This window comes from Sus scrofa, chromosome 3, assembly GCF_054392235.1.
Source record: "Sus scrofa isolate SSC_HxYL_T2T_F1_AM1 chromosome 3, Sscrofa_HxYL_maternal_Yorkshire_Landrace_v2.0, whole genome shotgun sequence".
In the NCBI taxonomy this organism is placed as follows: domain Eukaryota; kingdom Metazoa; phylum Chordata; class Mammalia; order Artiodactyla; family Suidae; genus Sus; species Sus scrofa.
The window spans coordinates 56,991,410-57,011,668 of record NC_139385.1 but is presented as its reverse complement, the minus strand read 5'-3'; the positions used below and the strand labels follow the sequence as shown (position 1 = coordinate 57,011,668).

General features: G+C 41.9%; 1 protein-coding gene across 3 annotated transcripts in view; it reads right to left on the bottom strand.

Moving 5' to 3' along the window:
• Window positions 1-20,259, bottom strand: part of LOC106509733 (uncharacterized) — a 279,725-nt gene that overhangs the window by 11,164 nt on the left and 248,302 nt on the right. For 2 of the 3 annotated variants that reach the window (XR_014841207.1, XR_014841205.1), the window contains exon 6: window positions 407-780. The gene's annotated coding sequence lies outside the window, so the exon portion shown is untranslated. Of the gene's footprint in view, window positions 1-406; window positions 781-20,259 lie in introns of those variants that run through there. The other variant, XR_002342497.2, reaches the window with a different exon arrangement.

Below are 20,259 nucleotides of genomic sequence, written 5' to 3'. Positions count from 1 at the left end.
CTTTATAGCAGCTTTACATGTAATAACCCAAACCTATGAGCAACTTAAACCTCCTACAGCAGAGGAATGATTAAACGAATGGGTACATCCATACTGTAGACTACTACTCAGTTATAGAAAGGAGCAGGGAGTTCCTGTTGTGACTCAGTGGAAATGAATCTGACTAGCATCCATGGGTATGCAAGTTTGATCTCTGGCCTTGTTCACTGGGTTAAGGATCTGGTGTTGCTGTGAGCTGTGGTGTAGGTCACAGACACTGCTCAGATCTGGCATTGCTGTGGCTGTGGCGTAGGCCAGTGGCTATAGCTCCAAGTTGCCCCCTAGCCTGGGAACCTCCATATGCTGCAATATGACAAATATTAAGCCATCATTTTCTGCCATCATGGCTCTTCCTTCTGAGAGTTACCTTTGGTTTCCTTGCATTCTCATCTGGGGGCCAAGTCTGCGTTGATCATCTCCAAGCTGAGTAGCTCCCATACACTCGCCTTCTCTGCATCCACACTTGGATTCCCAATCCTAGCTGGCCAATGGTCAGAATGCAGTTTCCCGGGTGTCCAGACAGTTCTGAGTTCTGGATCTCTGTCCTACACATCACCGTTGCCTTTTCTTCCCTTCCTGTCTCCAAATGATCCTCTTCTTCCCAACGAAATCCTTCTAGAATCTTGTTGCTTTCTCTAGGATCCTGCTCCAAACTTTGTTCATCTCTCTCTCCTTCTCTCCTTATTATTTTCCACTGGTTGCTTTCCTTCCACTTATGTATTCCTTGGTCACCTTCAAAACCTAACAACGAGAACATCATCGTCTGTGAATTTCTTTAACCCCGGTCTTTTTTTCAAGCTGATGCGAACCTATAGATTTTTTTCTCAGGATGAATAATTTCTCAGCCACCATATCCAAGAGTTTCTCTACTTTAGTCAACCCTGTTGCCCTTTGATTGAAGGGCCCTTCTTGGATTTCTTTGGCCTCTTACACTCCTCTCAGCCTTCTGTTCTCCTTTCCTCCACTGACTCCTCATTCCTTTTCTCTTTCTGTCTTTAAAAGTTCTTATTGAGGTATAACATGCATACAGTAAAGTGTGTAACTCCTAAAGGTAGAGCTTGATGAATTTTACATACATATGCATTTGTGACCACCATCCCAAATGAGATAGAGGATATTTTCATATTCCTTACCTGTCAATCCGTCACCCTCCCCCACTTAGTAATCCCTACTCTGACTTCCATCAGCATGAGTTGCTTAGCCTGTTCGAGAACTTTATATAAACAGAACCATGTAGTATACGCTCTTTAGTCTGCTAGAATCATCCCTGTTTTTGTGTCTATCTGTAGATCATTCATTTTTGTTGGTAGGTAATACTTCATGTGTGTGTATGTCATGATGTGTTGATCCATTCCACTCCCAAAGGACATTTGGGCTTCTTCCCTTTAAATGCTGTCAGTGTGGCACCCTTCAGTATTTCGTCTTCATTTTTCTTCAAGACATCCCACTTCTGGTTAAAGTGATCCACAACAACAGGCATCCAGCCTTTCCCGGAACCTGCCCTTTCCTGAGGCCAGAGCAGCAGCTGACCCACTTTCTGACATCAAGTTATCTGAAGTCAAGTTATCAGTCAAAACACACAGGAGGGGAAGCAGAAGTTCGTACTTAGCAGTGTGTGATCAAGCAATTGTAGACTTTGGGAGGCATGAGGGGGTGTCTCAGGGCCTGTCTTGGAGCCATAAGCTTCAGTTGGCCTGAGTCCTTGGCCAGGAGGATTGGGCAGCAGCAGACCGCCCATGGCTGGTGCTCCCTGGAGCTCAACAAGTCTCTAAGCTGGGGTTGGGCTCCCTGGCCTTCTGCCTGGTGCCTTGAGGCAACCAAAATGAGAGCCCAAGAGAGCCAAGAGCCACAAGGTTGTTTTTGTAAGACTTCAGGGGATGATGTCATCCATCCAGCCCCGTTTGCCCCAGGGAAGAACCTCAGGTCTCCTCCCTCAGGATCCTCAGCTAGATCTTCCCAGGAGAGGAGTAGGGGAAAGAGAAGGGGAGAAGGTGGAGCCACTGGACAGGCTAGGGCGGCTGGGCTCGGACCCTGGACAGCAGTTGACAGGTAGCTGCAAAGGGGGCGTGCAAGGCACTGCTTGGGGAAATACAGATGGGTAACCTGAGTTATGTTTGTGAGGGCATTAGGCTCCAATGCTGAGTGTTTATGTGAATATCATCGAAGAAAGAGGGAGAGATTTGGGAGAGAGACACCCGAGAAAACCCCAAGAAAGCCACAAGCCCGAGATGAGAACTGCCCATCTGATAATGACTGGGTGTGCTGTGGGCTTAGTGTTTATTCCAGACAAAGCCAGCACTTTCTGGAGATCTGGTGACAATTTGGGGCACATATATTTAGGGGGAAGGGCAAGCCCTGGGAAGAAGCCTTGCGTCAAGAGATCTGGGTTGAGCCTTGGCCTAGTGGTCCTCTCTCTGTTCTCTAGTCTCAGGCAGCCCTCTGTCTCCAGGCCTGCAGAATCTTTGCCTGCAGGTGGCAACTGGGCCAGCCCACCTTGTTGGCCCTTCTGGGCTTAAGTCAAGCCCTGGAGTTCCCATTGTGGCTCAGCGGGTAAAGAAAGCAATATCGTGTCTGAGAGGATGTAGGTTTGATCCCTGGCTCACTCAGTGGGTTAAGGATTTGGTGTTGGCCATGAGCTGTGGTGTAGGTCGCTGATGCGGCTCGGATCTCGCCTTGCTATGGCTGTAATGTAGGCCAGCAGCCGCCGCTCTGATTCGACCCCTAGCCTGGGAATCTTTGTAGGCCACCGGTGTGGCCCTAAAATGGAAAAACAAAACAAAACAAAAAGAAGTCCAGCCCTCAGGTCCAGACTTGCTAAGGTCTGCTCCCTGGTTGTCTGCACAGTGGCCTTGTCAGCACACACTGAGCCACACCCCATCACTTCTGAGATATACTCACACCTACGGCAAGATTTGCCTTAGTTTCTAAACTCTGTCTGCAGAAGAGAGGAAGTCGCTTTAGAGTCAAATCCTCATAAAACTTCCCATATTAGAGGGTGTTGGCGGACTTAATGATTTTTGAACAGTTTATTATGAAGCACAAAGTCATATCTGGGAAAGAACCATGGGCTCCAACATCCTTCAAAGAAGGTTAGTTTTCGATGCTGATGGGGTCCTTAGGAGCAAACCAAGCGATGTACACCCAGGCTGGCAATGCCAAGGGTTGACTGTAGTGATCCAGCCTTTGGAGGATCCTTTTAAAAGCCACTCTGTGAGGCGTCACAGTGCAAACAACCACCACAAACCTGAGGGATGCAGGCAAAACTCAATCTTCATGTTCCATCATTGGCTGTGTGACTATGTCTTCTCAGGATGCATCCCCTAGATGCTGAGTCACTGCATTGAAATGATGCAGTATTTGTGAACATAGCATGATATAATCAAAAAGAAAGCTGGTAATGACAGAGATACTGGTGCTGGGGAAAACGTGATGATGGAGAGGAAAAAAAAAAAAGCAACATATCCACACCCATGTATCATTTTAAATATGACCAGTTAAGTAGATCCTCTCTACCTTCTTAGTTGTTGATCAAAACATTGCTTACAAAATTTCTGATTAAGAAAGTCATACACAGAGTTAATTTTAAAATCAGCATATGCTGTCCTTCTAATCTAGAAGAATAAGAATGAGCAATCTAATGAGAACTAAGCTGTAAATCCCCTGATTGAGCTGCTACCCAGGAAGATCACCACACACAAGGTCAGTGGAGCCCAGCCCATCCCTTGGCCCAGACCTCGATGTCTCAGACTTCAGTGTAGACCTCTGCCCTGTCACCAGCTGCCCTGAAGTGGTCTTATAATCACACCCCTAAAGTTCTTGTGCCTCTTACTGTGTGGAATATCCAGATGACTTGGTATCTGGTTCAGGATCGCTTGGATGCAAGGTGGGCTTTCACAAAGATTCCCAACAGGGGCCATGGGGCTCGAGTGCATGGTGTGTGTGTGTGTGTGTGTTTGTGTGTGTGTGTGTGTGTGGTTGGAGGTGGTGGAAGGAAGGCAGACTGGTTCTCCCCAAAGACTGGTTCTCCTTCCTCACCAGCTACTTCCATCCATCCAGAGCTACAGGCCCTCATGCACTGAGGATGTTCAATGGCTGAGAAGCCATGGTCTCTGCCTTGGGCAACCACCCGTGCCAACATTCAGAAACCCAAAGCTCAGGAAGTTCCTATTGTGGCTCAGTGGTAATGAGCCCAACTAGTATCCATGAGGATGTAGGTTCAATCCCTGGACTCGCTCAGTGGGTCGGGGATCTGGCGTTGCTGTGAGCTGTGGTGTAGGTCACAGACGTGGCTCAGATCCCGTGTTGCTGTGGCTGTGGCCTTTCCAATTCAACCCCTAGCCTGGGAACATCCCTATGCCACAGGTGCAGCCCTAAAAAGGAAAAAAACAAAAGAAAACGAAAAAGTAAATAAAAAGAAATCTGCATGTCATAGAGTTTGCCCTCCAGTCATTTCTTCATCCCCACCCATTTGTCCCTCAGATTTGACTCAGTCTTCACATTGGGAGCTGGTGGTGGATATTCTGGTTGGAATAGAGGAAGGTGGGACAGGACTGTGAGGAGGATTGTTCTCTATTTTCAAAATAAAGAACTTTACCCTCTTCACTTCCCCAAATGAGGCTTTCCCTGCAGGCACGTTTTCTGGTTCAGCGGCTGCCCAAAAAAAACAGAGACGGTCATCTCAAATCACATCTCTCTGTCTTCTGAGGTTAGCCTTCTCAGAGACTGGCACTGGCCATCTGGAAAGATGCCTGAGAATAGGTGACGTTCTACTATGATGCACTCCAAGGTAGTTTTCTGAGTCTTTGCCCTCTGAGGTTGGCTCCCACTGGTAATTAGCAGAAATAAGCAGGCTGTCAACAGGGCACGGCCAGGAGCATGGCTCTTAGGGGAAGGTAGCTGAGAGTAGACCCACGAGGATGTGCAGAAATTAACCCAGGAGCCCAACAAGGCCATAGAGATGCACCTGATAGGTCTGAGGTTTTCTCCCCATGTGCTTCTGGAGCATCCTCATGGCTTTGGGTGTAACATGCTCAGAGTTGACAGAGTCCAGCTTAAGACTTAGATTTCTCCAAAATATGACACAGAGGAACCTATCCAACCAAACAGAAGCAGACTCACTGCCACAGAGAACAGACTTGTGGTTGCCAAGGGGGAGGGGGAAGGAGTGAGATGGACTGGGAGTTTGGGGTTAGTAGATGCAAACTATCACATTTAGAATGGACAAGCAATGAGGGTCTGCTGTATAGCACAAGGAATTACATGTATATGTACAATGTATGTATGTATGGGTCACTTTGCTATACAGCAGAAATTGGCACAGCATTGTAAATCAAATACACTTTAATTAAAAAAAATAAAAATTAAAAAAAAAAACTTAGATTCTTCGTCCATCAGAGATGCATGGCAGCCCCAGCTGCAGAAGGCAGGGGAAACTGCATTACGAGTCATGACAAGTTCTCTGGAAACATCTCCCAGATGCTTGCTTCTAAAAAGAAATACTCCTTTCTCAAATCAGAACTCTTTGCATGCACCCCAGGACTGGCTGGGGTGGGTCCTGCATGTCTTTCTCTCTGTGTCAGGGTCTAGGTGTTGGTACCCACTCTGCGGCACACCCCTTCCCACGCTGAGAGACTGTTTGCAGCAAGCCAGCGCATCCTTTCTGAGGCCAAAACTGAAACGACAACAACAAAAACATAAAACCCCCTTTCTGAACCACAACTCTGGCTTAGAGTGTAATTTTTGAGAATATACTTCTCCATTCCTTGAATGGTTACCTTTGTCTTCATGGCCTGGCTATTTATGTCCTCTGAGAACTCTGGAAATCCCTATTCCAAGAAATGAGCAAGTTCTTCAGTGACTGTGTTTACCAAATCTCCTGTCTCAGTCACATCTGGGACGGCCTGAAGGTCAGAGCTTCCAGCATAGTCAGGGTTTCTGATGAGCCTGGAGGGCCCATGTGTCTTGCTACCATACTCCAGCCACGTAGACTAACCACTTCTCACATCCAAACCTTGGAGTGTGGCCCCTGGTGTTTTCTCCCCTTTTCCCCAGGGCTGTGGGTGTGGTCTCAGAATGGAGTTTCCACCCAGCTGCTGAGCGCTGGGGACTGGAGAGAAAGGAGCTGCCCAGGACACCTTCCAGTAGAAACCCTTTTCTTTCAGACCTTCCCCTGGAACTACAACACAGGATCTCTGAGTCACAAAACAAGCCCCTTCTGAGGTGGAGAGACAAAGGAAAAAAAAAGTATCCTCCAGCCCATTGGAGGAAATAGCTGTCACCATGCAGTTGTGGTCTGAGGTGGCGTTCTAGCCTAGAACAGTGTTGTGGGGCTCTAGGACCACACAGACTGAATCCTGGCTCCATTAGTCATGAACAGAGATCATATACTCACTGAGTCAGTTTCTTTCTGTAAAATGGGTTGAGAGGATGGAGATAACATATGATCACAGATTATGGAATTAATAAATTGTAGTTACTAGTGACATGGTATCATTGTGATCATCATTATTTTTTTTTTTTTCATGGCCACACCTATGGTGTATGGAATTTCCCTGGCTAGGGGTTGAATCAGAGCTGCAGCTGCAGGCCTATGCCACAGCCACAGCAATGCAGGATCTGAGCCTCACCTGTGACCTATGCCACAGCTTGCAGCAATGCCAGATCCCTGAGCGAGGCCAGGGATCAACCTCACATCCTCATGGGTACTAGTCAGATTCTTGAGCCACAGTGAAACTCCCACCATTACTGTTAACATTGTCATTGCTGATAAGCCTTTACGATCTTTGGAAAATAGCTCCTAAGCTATCAAACATAATTTCCAACTAAAATCCTTACTGGGCTAAAGTAATGTTGGCTCTAAATTTTTCAAGCTCTGAGTCTGATTACAGAGATTTTAAACACTTGCACATCATTGTGAGCAAGGATTATAGGTTCTTCCCTGGGGTGTGAAGGCATGTATGTATGCAAATACAGTCTCCTGTGGACAACAGAGCCAGCCTTCTACACTTCCTGCTGATTTCTTATCAGAAACAACAGAGGCCAGAAAACAGTGAAACAACATCCTCGAAGTGCTATAAGAAGTAAATTGTCAACCCCAAATTCTACACAGGGTGAAAATATCCTTCAAGAATAAAGATAAAATAAAGACAATTCAGATAACTGAGGGAATTCATCACCAAGATACCTGCACAATAACAAAAACAAAAGTTCTTCAGGCTGAAAAGAAATGATTCCATTGGAAAGGGTGAATTTCAGGATAAGTATGAAAGACCAAATTTTCTCTTTAATTTATTTAAACTACCTATGACTATTTATAAAAAAATTTACAATGCTGTCTTGTGGAGTTTATAATTGTGTAGATATAATGCATATGAAAACTATAGTATAAAGAATGATTAGAGGTAAACGGATCTATATAATTACAGGGTTTCTACAGTTTATCTAAAGTGGTGCAATCTTAGCTCCCATAGGTTTAAAAGAAAAGGAAATGCATTGTAATCTATAGGCAATTGATAAAAATACAAAGACTAGCTAAAAAGCCAATAGATAAATTAAAAGGTAACTCTAAAATCTCTTAAAATAATTTTAAAAGGAAATAGGAAATTAAGAACAGAAATTAGAGGCTGCAAACAGAAAACAAATAGTAAAATGGAAGGCCTATCTCCACATATATCAATACTTACACTGAATGCTAATGGACTAAAAACTCCAATGAAAAATGGAGCTTGTCAGAATGGCTCAAAACACTTTCAAAAAGAGACACACCTTAATCAGAAAGAAACAGATATGCTGAGAGTGAATGGAAGAATGAAGCAACATAAGAATAGCAAGCATACGAATGCTGAGGTGGCTATAGCAATGTCAGATGAAATTAACTTTAAAATAAAGAGTGCTACCCGGGGGATATGTCCTAATGATAGACGTCAATTCAGCAAGAAGATATTACAACGATAAAGGTACATGAGCCTAATAACAGAGCTTCAAAACATGAAGAAAAATGGAACTGTTAAAAGCAGAAGTAGACAATACTGCAATCTTAGTTGGAAATGTTAACATCTCTCCTCAGTCACTGATAGAAGAACTAAGCCTAAAATCAGCAGAGAGAGAGATGGTCTGTACAAAACTGTCACCACCTTGGCCTATTAATTCTATAGAACACTTCCCCAAACAGCTGAAGAATATACATTCTTATTAGATTTACTTGGAGCTTCTGTCAAGATAAACCATATGTTAGGCCATAGGATAAGTCTCAATAAGTTGAAAAGAGTTGAAATCCTACAGTATATTTTCTCTGTCCACAATGGAATTAAATTAGAGATTAGTAACAATAAGAAATATAGGATGATGCCAGATATTTGGGAATCAAATGACAGACTTCTAAATAACCCAAGGCCCAAAGAGGAAATCACCAAGAAAATTAAAAAAACTCTTGAACAGAATGGTAATGAAAATACAACATCATAATATTCATGAGCCATGGTTAAAGCAGTGTTTAGAGGGAAATTTATAGTTTTACATGCTTACATTTGAAAAGAGCAATGGTCTAAAATCAATGACTTAGGTTCTATTTAAGAGTCTGAAAAAATGAGTAAAGAAAGAAGAAAAAAGAAAACCCAAATTAAGAGTAAAGAAATAAAAATATAGAAACAGAAATAGATGACATAAAAACAAAGAATAGAGATAGAGAAAATTGACAAAGCCAAAAGTTGGTTCTGTGAAAACACCAACTCCAGCTAGACTAATCAAGAAAAGGAAAGAGAACACAAAATATCAATATTAGAATAAAAGAAGGATCAACTCTGAAAATGCTACAGATATTGAAAGAGTGATAGCAATTTTTTTTTTTTTTTTTTTTTTTTTGGTCTTTTTAGGGCCGTGTCTGTGGCATATGGAAGTTCCCAGGCTAGGGGTCGAATTGGAGCTGTAGTTGCTGGCCTACACCACAACCACAGCAACGTGGGATCCAAACCATGTCTATACCACAGCTCACAGCAACACCGAATTTTTTAACCCATTGAGTGAGGCCAGGGATTGAACCCACATCCTCATGGATACTAGTCGGGTTCATTTCTGCTGAGTCACAATGGCAACTCCATGAAGGTTTTTAATAATATTTTCTTGGAAGTTCCCATTGTGGCTCAGTGGTAACAAACCTGACTAGTATACATGAGGATGCAGGTTCAATCCCTGGCCTCACTCTGTAGATCAGGGATCTGACATTGCCATGAGCTGTGGTGTAGGTTGCAGATGTGGCTCAGATCTCATGGCGTCATGGCTGTGGCATAGGCTGGCAACTGCAGCTCTGATTCGACCCCTAACCTGGGAACCTCCATATGCCATGGGTGCAGCCCCCCCAAAAAACAAATAAAAATTTAAAAAAATAAATAAATAAATAAATAACTTCATACCAACAAATTTGACAACTTAGATGAAATGGACAAATTCTGTGAAAACTGCAACTTAGTAGAACTTGCCTATGATAAAATAGAAATCTAAATAACTCTACATCTATTTAGAAAATTGAATTTATTATAAAAAATGTCCCACAAAGAAAACTGTCCTCAAGATAGTTTCAGTAACTCTAACATTTAAGAGAGAAATAATGTAAATCTTTTACAACTGTTTCAGAAAACAAAGGATGCAAGAATAATTCCCAACTTATTTTATGAACTCAGCATAATTCTAGTATATAAAACCCGATATTAGAAAAAAAAAAATAAAAGAGAGGAGTGGATAAAGAAGATGTGGTACACATACACAATGGAATATTACTCAGCCATTAAAAGGAAAGAAATAATGGCATTTGCAGCAACATGGACGGACCTAGAAATTATCATGCTAAGTGAAGTCAGACAGTGAGACACCAACATCAAACGCTATCACTTACATGTGGAATCTAAAAAAAGGACACAATGAACTTATTTGCAGAACAGATACTGACTCACAGACTGAAAAACTTATGGTTTCCAAATGAGACAGTTTGGGGTGGGGGGATGGGCTGAGGGTTTGGGATGGAAATGCTATGAAATTTGGTTGTGATGATTGTTGTACACTTATAAATGTAAGAAAATTCATTAAGTAATTTTAAAAAGAAAAAAGAGAGACACAGGTGCAAAAATTTTAAATAAAATATTAGCAAACTGACCTAGCCATATATCAAAAGGATAATATATCATATTTAATATGTCATACTTAAATACCAGCAGTGCAAGGTTGAGCTACTATTAGAAAAAAAAATGACCAATGTAATGAACTAATAAATAGAATGACTAAGAAAAATTATATAATTACTTCAATAAATACAGAAAGAGCATTTAACACTCATTCACAATAAAATCTCTTAGAAAATAAGGAACAGAAGAGAACTTCCTCAATCTGATAAAATGCATTTATGAAAAACCTATAGCTAATGTCATACTTAGTGGTGAAATATTAGGTTCTTTCCCTCAATATCAGGAATAAGACAAGGAAATCTACTCCCACTAATTCCATTCAACATTGAACTGGAAGTCTTAACCATTGCAGTAATGGAAGCCCAAGAAATAAAGGCGTTAGGGCCGGAAAAGAATTATAACTAACCCTACATATGACATGATAGTTTATGTAGAAAATCCTAAGAAAATCTGCAGAACAATTATTAGAATTAATAAATCAATTGAACAAGGTTGTGAGATACAAGGTTAATATTAAAATATCAATTGCATTTTTATATACTATCAGCAAATATTTGGGAAAAGAAAACCCTGAAAAACAATTCCATTAACGTCACCCAAAAGTATAAAAGACGCTGGGATAAATTTAATAAAAGATGAGCAAGATCTCTGTATTGAGAACTGTAGAACATTATTGAGAGATATTAAGGAACACCCAAATAAATGGAGAGATAGATCTATGTTCTTAGATTTGGAAGAATAAAGTTGTGAAGATTCAATTCTTGGCAAATTGATCTATAGCATTACTGCACTCCTAACCAATTTACCAACTGACTCTAAATTTTATATAGACACGCATAGAATACCTAAGACCTTCTTGAAATAAAAGAACAAATTTGGAGTACTAAAGCTCTGCCCTGAAAACATTAGAAAACCATATTACAAGACAGTGTGGTAGTGGCCAAAGGAGTGACAAATAGATAAATAAGTCTGAATAAAGAGCCTAGAAACATGTCCTCACTTAGAGTCATATGGTTTTTGTTACAGGTGCCAAAGCAATGCAATTGGGGAAAGAAAAGTCTATTAACTGGATGTTCACAGGGAAACAAACAAAACCTCAACTGCTTTCTCACACTATATACAAAGACTAATTTTAAATGAATCCCAGACCTAAATGTAGAGCCATAAAGCTTTTAAAGAAAAATGTATGAGAATTTCTTCATAGCCTGGGACAGCAAATGTCTGATAAATAGCAATAAATAAATAAAAGAAAAATCAATAAATTATTCTCTATCAAAATTAAAACCTCAGCTGATAGAAATTTCCATTAAGAAAATAGACACAAGTGTCTATTGGGAGAAAATATTTGCAAAACATCTGAAAAAGAACTGATATCCTGGATATATAAAGAACTCTTCAACACAATGATGAAAAGACAATGCAATTAAAATGGACAAAAGAGTTGAACGGACACTTCACAAAAGACGGTCTATGAATGGCCAACAGGGACATTTTTTCACAATCATTACTCATCAGGGAAATGAAAATTGAACCACAAAGAGACACTACCACAGACCTACCTAAAACGAAAAAGACTGACTCATCAAATGTTAGTGAGGATGTGACAACTTCTTATAAAAGTATATAAACATCTACCCTGTGACCCAGCAATTCCATGCCTAAGAAACATTTTTCCCAAGAGAAATGGAAACATATATTCACTGAAAGGTATGTCTAGGAATGTTCACAGCAGCTCTATTCACTGGGGTGGAAAAATTGGAGACCTAGCAGTTGTTGCGCCTGATTAGGAAAGTGAGGGAGAGAAAGAACCCAGCTGTTCCTGGGTAGGAGAATGGAAAAGCAAATGGGGATATCTTAATAAAATGGAATACTACACAGGAATGAAAAGGAAGAGACTCTAGATATACACAGCTGGATATCAAAACATTACACTGAGCAAAAGAAGACCACAAGTACACACTCCATGTGTTCACATGAAATTCTAGAACTGTCAAAATTCTCCTACAGTGGAAGAAATCAGAACCCTGGCTGCTCCTTGGAGTGGGAGGATTGACTGCAAAGGATCATGGGAGGATTTTCTGAGTTGATGGCAACATCCTTTAGCTTGATATTAATCAGAGGTCACCTAAGGTACACTGAAGATGTTTAGGCTTTGGAGTATGTAACTTTCACATTAGAAAAAGAAAACTCTGTAAATGCAACTCAATAAATGTTTTGAGGATGACAAAACATGGAAAAGAGAATACAAAAGGAGTTCCTGTTGTGGCTCAACAGGTTAAGAACCCAACTAGTCATCGTAAGGATGCGGGTTTGATCCCTGGCCTCGTTCAGTGGATTAAGGCTCTGGAGTTGCCATAAGCTGTGGTGTAGGTCACAGATGTGGCTATGGCGTAGGCTGGCATCTGCAGCTCCTATTTGACCCCTAGCTCAGGAACTTCCATATGCCACAGGTGCAGCCCTTAAAAAAAGAGAAAGAGAGAGAGAAAACAAAAGCAGAAGTGGAGGAAATTTAAATTTAGGAGAGAAAAAAAAAGTTATAAAAAATTGACTAGCTGTCAATTTCACCAAGTTAATTAAAAAAAAATGTGCATTTGTGTGTCTGTGAGTGCTTTTTAAGGGCCACACCCTCAGCATATAGCAGTTCCCAGACTAGGGGTCCAATCAGAGCTACAGCTGCCGGCCTACACCACAGCCACAGCAACACAGGAACTGAACCACATCTGAGACCTATGCCACAGCTAACGGCAACACAAGATCCTTAACCCAGAGATTGAGGCCAAGGATCGAACAATTGTCCTCATGAATAGTCGGGTTCATTACCAAAGAGCCACAACAGGAACTCTCTCAAAAAAAAATTTTTTTATAATTAGAGAATTGAAGTCTGAAGAGTTAACAGTGTCACCCTCTGGGAAGTGTAATGGGTGAAAGGTAAACCTCCCCTGAGAGCAGGAAAAGGCCCTGATGGAAAGCTAGGCTTCAACTGTTCTTTCTGAAGGATCCACTGTTTTAGTCAGGCTTCTCCAGAGAAATAGAACCAATACGGTTTGTGTAGAGAGATATACATATAACAGATGATGATAGGAATGGGTCACGTGGTTATGGAGACAGAGAAGCTCCCTGTCTGCCATCTGCAAGCTGGAGAACTGGAAAGCGGGTGGTGTAATTCAGTCTGAGTCCAAAGGCCTGAGAACGGGGAGGCTGGGGTGATGGTCTAAGTCCTGGTCTGAGTTGGGAAAACTGGAAGCAGTGATGCTCTCGGGCAGGAGAAGATGGATGTCTCAGCTCAAGCAGAGAGTGAATTCGTCCTTCCTCAGTGTTTTTATTCCGTTCAAGCCCTCAACAGATAGAAAGGTGCCTGGGGCTTCAGTGAGGGCACTTAGCATCCCTCAGTCTCCCCTTTCAAACGCTAATCTCTCCCAGAGACACCTTCACAGACCAGCCAGGCCCAGAGGTATTGCTTTACAGGCAATCTTGGCATCTCTGAGGCAGTCAACGTGACACATAAAATTAACAATCGCAGGAGTTCCCATTGTGGTTCAGCAGAAACGAATCCAACTAGTATCCATGAGGATGCGTGTTCAACCCCTGGCCTCACTCAGTGGATCGGGGATCCTGTGTTCCTGAGAGCTGCAGTGTAGGTTGCTTGGATCCTGAGCTGCTGTGGCTGTGGCCTAGGCCAGCGGCTGTAGTTCTGATTCAACCCCTAACCTGGGAAGTTCCATATGCCACAGGTGCAGCCCTAAAAAGAAAAGAAAAAAAAAAATTAATCATTGCAGCCATTTTGTAACCCTGGAAGCATTTGTATCCCTAAATATAACACATTAATGCATATAAATGCAGCAATCATCTTTTATTTTTTAACAGCATTCATCTTTTTATGGGCCCAGCATGCTTCCACTGCACCACTCTGCTCTCCAACATTCATCTTAAAAAAAAAAGTAGTAAAAACCTTTGTAGTTTCCATTCTCAACTTAGCTCTTTTTGTTGTTGTTTATTTGGCAAACCTTTGGCATGTGGAAGCTCCCAGGCCAGGGATCAAACCCAGGCCACAGCCATGACCTAAGCCACAGTGACAATGCTGGATCCTTAACCGCTAGGCCACCAGGGAACTCCTCAACTTACTCTTTAAAAAGCATAAAGATACTCTCTGCAGTCAGCGGCAGGTACAAAAGCCCAGCCAGTTTCAATAAGCTTACATGTGAAAATAGCATTCTTGATTCCAATCTTAATTTAAGGTCTTTTACAAAGCAGCACAACCTTCTCATTTCAAATGAAAAGACAAGACAAGGGTCAGAGATTGCATAGCTTCTGTGATAAAACAAAGGGAAAGATGAAATAATTTAAAATCATCCTATCAACATGATTGGATGTTGTGCAGACTGTGGTCATAGAACCTTTGAGAAAAAGTAGCTACCAGCCAGATTCTCTTCTTCATGGGCCAGAGGGTCCGGGATGGGAGATATAATAAATCTTAACAGAAGGTCACATTTTGATTTTCCACTCTCAGACTGACAAAAGTATATGCAGTTATGCAGTTTAATGTTGTTTTTGGCTCAACCAAATGCCTCTTCAGTAAAATTAATGTTGAGGGAATTATAAATAGGACTCACTATCTAAGGCTGTTGAAAGGAGGTAAAAAAAAGGGAGAAAAGTCAGATCCAGGCATTCTAGGCTATTTTCCATGTGTGGAACCTAAAACCGTATGCAGTAGGCACTTAGAACATGTTTTTTGATTGGATGAAAGGAGTCCTACCTTTCCAACATGGAAACAAGGGGATCGTGCTCAGCACACAGTAGGTGCTCACGAAAGACTTCTTGTCCCGGACAGTAGGCCTGAATAATCAGGCCTCACCAGCTGTTCTTACCTCTGTGATCACTTTCCTAAACTGTGTTCTTCTAGTTGATTCTTCAGACATGAGAGTCAGCTTACCATCCATCATTAGAACATAAGGAATATGTCAGTCGGTAGGGCTTAAGAAATTTGACCCCTTTCCAGGACCATCACAAGAAAAAGGGCAACTGCTTATGTGTGGTGACTCCTGACCCAAATCTAAGGTTGTCCACTTACGACCCTGTTACGGAACCAAACTTGGGCCTGCTCACCCAAGAGCAGCAAAGCCAATCTATTGACACCGGGTTGGGTGAAGGAACCAGCAGCTTATGGCAGGGTGCCAATTTACGGAGGGCGCCAATTTAAGGCAGGGTGCCAAACAAGGAGTTCAGACAGCCAGTGCTGGAAAAGCCTTAACTTTTTGAGGTGGGTTGGGTTTCAGCAAAGCCTTTTTAAAGGCCAGGTGAGGGAGGGGCGGTGCATGGTATGTGATCAACTCGTGCGTGATTCTCTGTTTGGCTGATGGCAGGGAAGCAGGATGGTGTCACGGGGTTAACATTATCCATCCTTAGGCTCCAGCCAATGGGTCTGGGGGCTATGTGCTTATGATCAAGCAGTTAACGTCTGCCATTTGGTGGGGGATTTAGCATCTGTAAAACAACTCAGGAAATATGGCTGAGGTACTGTTATCTAGGTCCTTCAGAGAGGAGCTGAAGCAGAGGACACAGGGGAGAGGTCTATCCCAGGAAGACCCCAGTGGGTCCTGCTCAGTTACAACCCAAGACCATGGCTCTCAGCTATACCACCTCCCCTGCAGGAGGAGGGCTGTCTGCAGCTGTTTGGCCCGAGACCCTCTGCACTGGCTTGACGTGGGCCTCTGTGATCCTCTTGTTTCCCTGAGGTTTAAGCACTCTTTCTTCTTCCTGATGATTCCTTTGGGGGTTTGTTCAAGGAACCAGTCACTGGGTTCTTTCTCTCCCCCACCTCCTTAACCAGGCTCTTGGCCTACATCTGCATCTGTCCCCAACCACTGATCCCTCTTCTAGATTCACTCTGATCACAGCAGTAACTGTATATCCCAGATGTCAGCAGTTCCCAACTTCTGGATCCTGCATCCACAGGCTCAGCTTGTTTTTCATTACTTGTCTAACTCAACACAGAACACAAACTCTCTTTGAGATAACCGAAGAGTCCACTTTCCCAAAACTCTCGGTGAGAAGCATAGACTTGACAGATGAGGGGGAGAAGCCCAAGGAAGAGGTTAACCTCACAAACTTCAAAGCTCAAAAAACTCCCTGGTGAATACATTTCTTCTTTCTCAAAGTTCTTTCTCTTCTGAGACCTCATCCTTGACCTTCCTCCTTCCAAAATCCCCTTCTTCACCCAGGAAAAATGAGTCCCTTCTCTCTTATATAGTGCAGGTTCTCTGCTCCTCTGAAGCCTCCATGCCCAGCCCTGACTTTTTTTTATTTTTAATTTTTTAAGTATACTTGATTTACAATGTTGTGCCAATTTCTGCTATACAGCAAACTGACCCAGTCATGCATATATATATACATATGTATATATATACACATTCCCTTTCTTATGTTATCTTCCATCCTGGTCTATCCCAAGAGACTGGATACAGTTTCCTGTGCTGTACATAGGACCTCACTGCTTATCCTTTCTAAATGTAACAGTTTGCATCTCAGGCCTGGCTTTTTAACTCAAGTGAGCTCCTCAAAACACCCGCCCAAAAGACTTAGGTCTGCCCTACAGGGCGTTTCATAAAATCTTCCTTGAAACATCACCTCCACCCCCATTGCTATTTATTGGTGCTCATTTTGTATCATGCAAAGGATTCGGCCTTTACACATATTATTGCAATGATCTTATGAGTTAGGTAATACAATTACGCCCACTTAATGGGTAAGAACAGAAAATCTCAGAATCTAGAATTCTGAAATCACTTGCCAATAATCTGTGTTCATGCCACTGTGACTCTCTGACCTGAAGTGGACCATTCTTGCAGCTGCTGTTGTTGGTTTCTCCCCAGTGGATTCCTCGATGGATCCCCATAGTAGCTGCCCCAGGCTCTCGTCAAGCCATTAATCCGTTGCTAGATGGCCTTTGTGTTTTCTGCAAAACAGTTTCCTCAATGGGCCTCCTCTTTTGCAAACAGCTGTCTTGCTCCACCCTCTCCTTGCTGAGGCCAACATTTCTTAAGCAGCAACTGTTCTAAGCACATTGGATATATGGCTGCATTATTGCAATTAATCTTCTCCCCAAAGCTGGGGAGTGGGTTCTACTAGTAGTGAGTGCCTCCTTCCTGGATTCAGCCTCCCCAGCTTTAAAACCCATAGCATCTTTGACCTGACCTCTTCCACAGCCTCTTGTCCAGGCCTGGGAGGAACTCCTGCATCCCTCTCCTGCAGGGCTTAATCAACTCTCCTTGGAAGAGCAACCCACACCCGTGCTTGCTCCTGGCACAGGTGGCATCAGGGCACAGTGGGACTGTCCCCGGGGGAATGACTAGGAAAGCCAATGAGAGAATTACTCAAGTGCATGTCCTACTAACTCCATTGCCCAGAGAGGAGACATTTGAGGACTCTCTGTGTAGAAGCACCTACAGGACAAACAGAAGCAAGACTGCAGAGAGGACAGCTGAACCCACCAAAGCTCCCTGGTTGGTGCTTTTTATATATAAAAATTTCTACTGTCTCAAAAAACAAATGAATAAGTGGATAAAATAGGCTGCCAGACTTCAGTTCTTAGAGAAATTAAGGAATTTGGCACAGTATTGACAATCTGATCCCATGGAGAACAGCAGGGAACTTTGTGCTGGTCCCTGCCACTCTAACTCTCCTAAGCTGAGAGGTCCATGGGCACATTTACAAGTCCAGATAACAACATACCCCAGGAGAGGGCTGCTGAATGTGGTTCTTGGTTGCGTGTTTGGTCTTTGATCACAATGACCCAAGGCAGATGTGTCTCTTTACTAATCTCAGTTCAGCCATTCACTCCTAAGTCTCCAGGAACAAAAATGTTCAGAAGAGTAAAGACTCATTTGCATGCACATTTTCACCAAAAATCCTATAACCTCCAACTCTGCTAAAAACAAAATCTCAGGTATACCCTGGGGTGTCTTGGCCAAGATTCAGATTCCCTGAGTCCAGATGAGCCCAAATGTAATTCAAGCTCCTTGATGGAGACTGGGCTTGATCAAAACTTGACTGATGATCGTGGTACAGTAGAATCAAATGTCACCACTAAGTATTGACCATAGCTGGCTCTCTCATGGTCATCTGCAGGACATAGTCATCTGCATTGAGTTGTCCCAGAATGTCTAATAGAAGGGGACTCATCGATTGCAGCCAAGGGTGAATGCTTAAGGAAAAACCAAAATGCAAACAGTGTATCTAGTGTAAAAGGGGGAAAATATGTGCATAAGACAACATCTTGAACAATAAAAAAATTGATTCCTTGATAAATATGCATCCCAAGGGCTGTCGAGGCGATGGGTAGCTGGTCTCCGAAGAAGAAAGACTTGTCGTGGCTGACTCTTGTGTATTTGAATTTTGATCTATGAGATGGCATTACATTTTTTTAGAAAATGGATGTAATTTATATATCATAAAATTCACCCCTTTAAAGTGCACAATTCAGTGGCTTGTAGTATATTCATAAGGTTGTACAACCATCACCACTAATTCTGGAACATTTGCATAACCCCTAAAAGAAACTCAGTAACCATTAGCAGTTATTCCCTATCCCCTTCTCCTTCAGCGCCTCACAATCATTCATCTACTTCTCTCTGTGTGAATTTGCCTATCTAGGCATTTCATGTAAGTGGAGACATAAATTGTGTGGACTTTTGAGACTGGTTTCTTTCACATGGCATGATGTTTTCAAGGTTCATCCATATTTTAGCATGCATTAATACTTCATTCCTTTCAATAGCTAAATAAAGCTCCATTATTGTGTTTGTTCATTTATCAGTTGATGGACATTATCATAAACAATGCTGCTATGAACATCCACGTATAAGCGTTTGTGTGGACATATTTCCAGTTCTCTTATATATGTTAAGAGTAGAATTACTAGGTCACATGGTAAATCTATGCTTAACGTTTTGAGGAACTGCCAAACTCTTTTCCACGGTGGCTGTACTAATTTTACATTCCTGCTAGCAATGCGTTGAGAGATCAAATGTCTTCACATCCTCAACACTTGGGTTTATCTGTCTTTTTTATTTTAATCATCCTAGTGGGTGCGAGGTGGCATTTCACTGTGGTTTTGCATTTATCTAATGACTAATGATGTAGGGCATCTTTTCATTTGTTTATCAGCTCTTTGTATATCTTCTTTAAAGAAATCTCTATTCAGATCCTGCACTCATTTTTTTAATGGGGTATTTATCTTTTTACTGTTGAGTTGTAATAATTTTTTATGTATTCTAGATACTAGACTTTTGTCAGATACATGCTTTGCAAGTGTTTTTCCCATTCTGTGAGTTGGCTTTTTACTTTCTTGTGCTTCCAATATCATAGCAAAGATAGCATATCATTGCCTAATCAAAGGTCAGTTTTTTCTACAGTTTTATGGTTTGGGCTGTTACGTTAGGTCTTTGCCTTACTTGAAGTTAATTTTTGTGTGGTGTAAAGATGAAGTCTAATTACATTCTTCTGAATGTGGATATCCAGTGGTCTTAGCTCCCTCTGTTGAAAAGATTATTCTTTAGCTCCATCTGTTGAAAAGATTATTCTTTTCCCGTTTGAATTGTCTTGGAACTCTTCTTGGGTATCAACTGACCATAAATATGTGGATTTATTTCTAGACTATCAATTCTATTCCACTGATCTATCGTTGTGCTATGCCTTGCAGGCTTCATTACTGTAGATTTGTAGTAAGTTTTCAAATCAGCAACTGTGAATCATTTAACTTTGTTCTTCTTTTAAAGATTATTTCGTTATTCTGGGTCCCTTATATTTCCATATGAATTTTAGGATTGGTTTATTGATTCCTCCTAAAAGAAGGTTGAATTTTGGTAGGCATTTTGTCAGATCTGTAGATTAATTTGGAGAATATGGCCATCTTAACAATATTGTTTTACAATCCATAAACAAGAGATATCTTTCCATTTATTTAGGTCTTCTTTAATTTTTTTTTGATAAGGTTTTGCAGTTTAAAGAATATAAAGTTTTGTACTTCATCTATTAAATTCATGCATAAGCT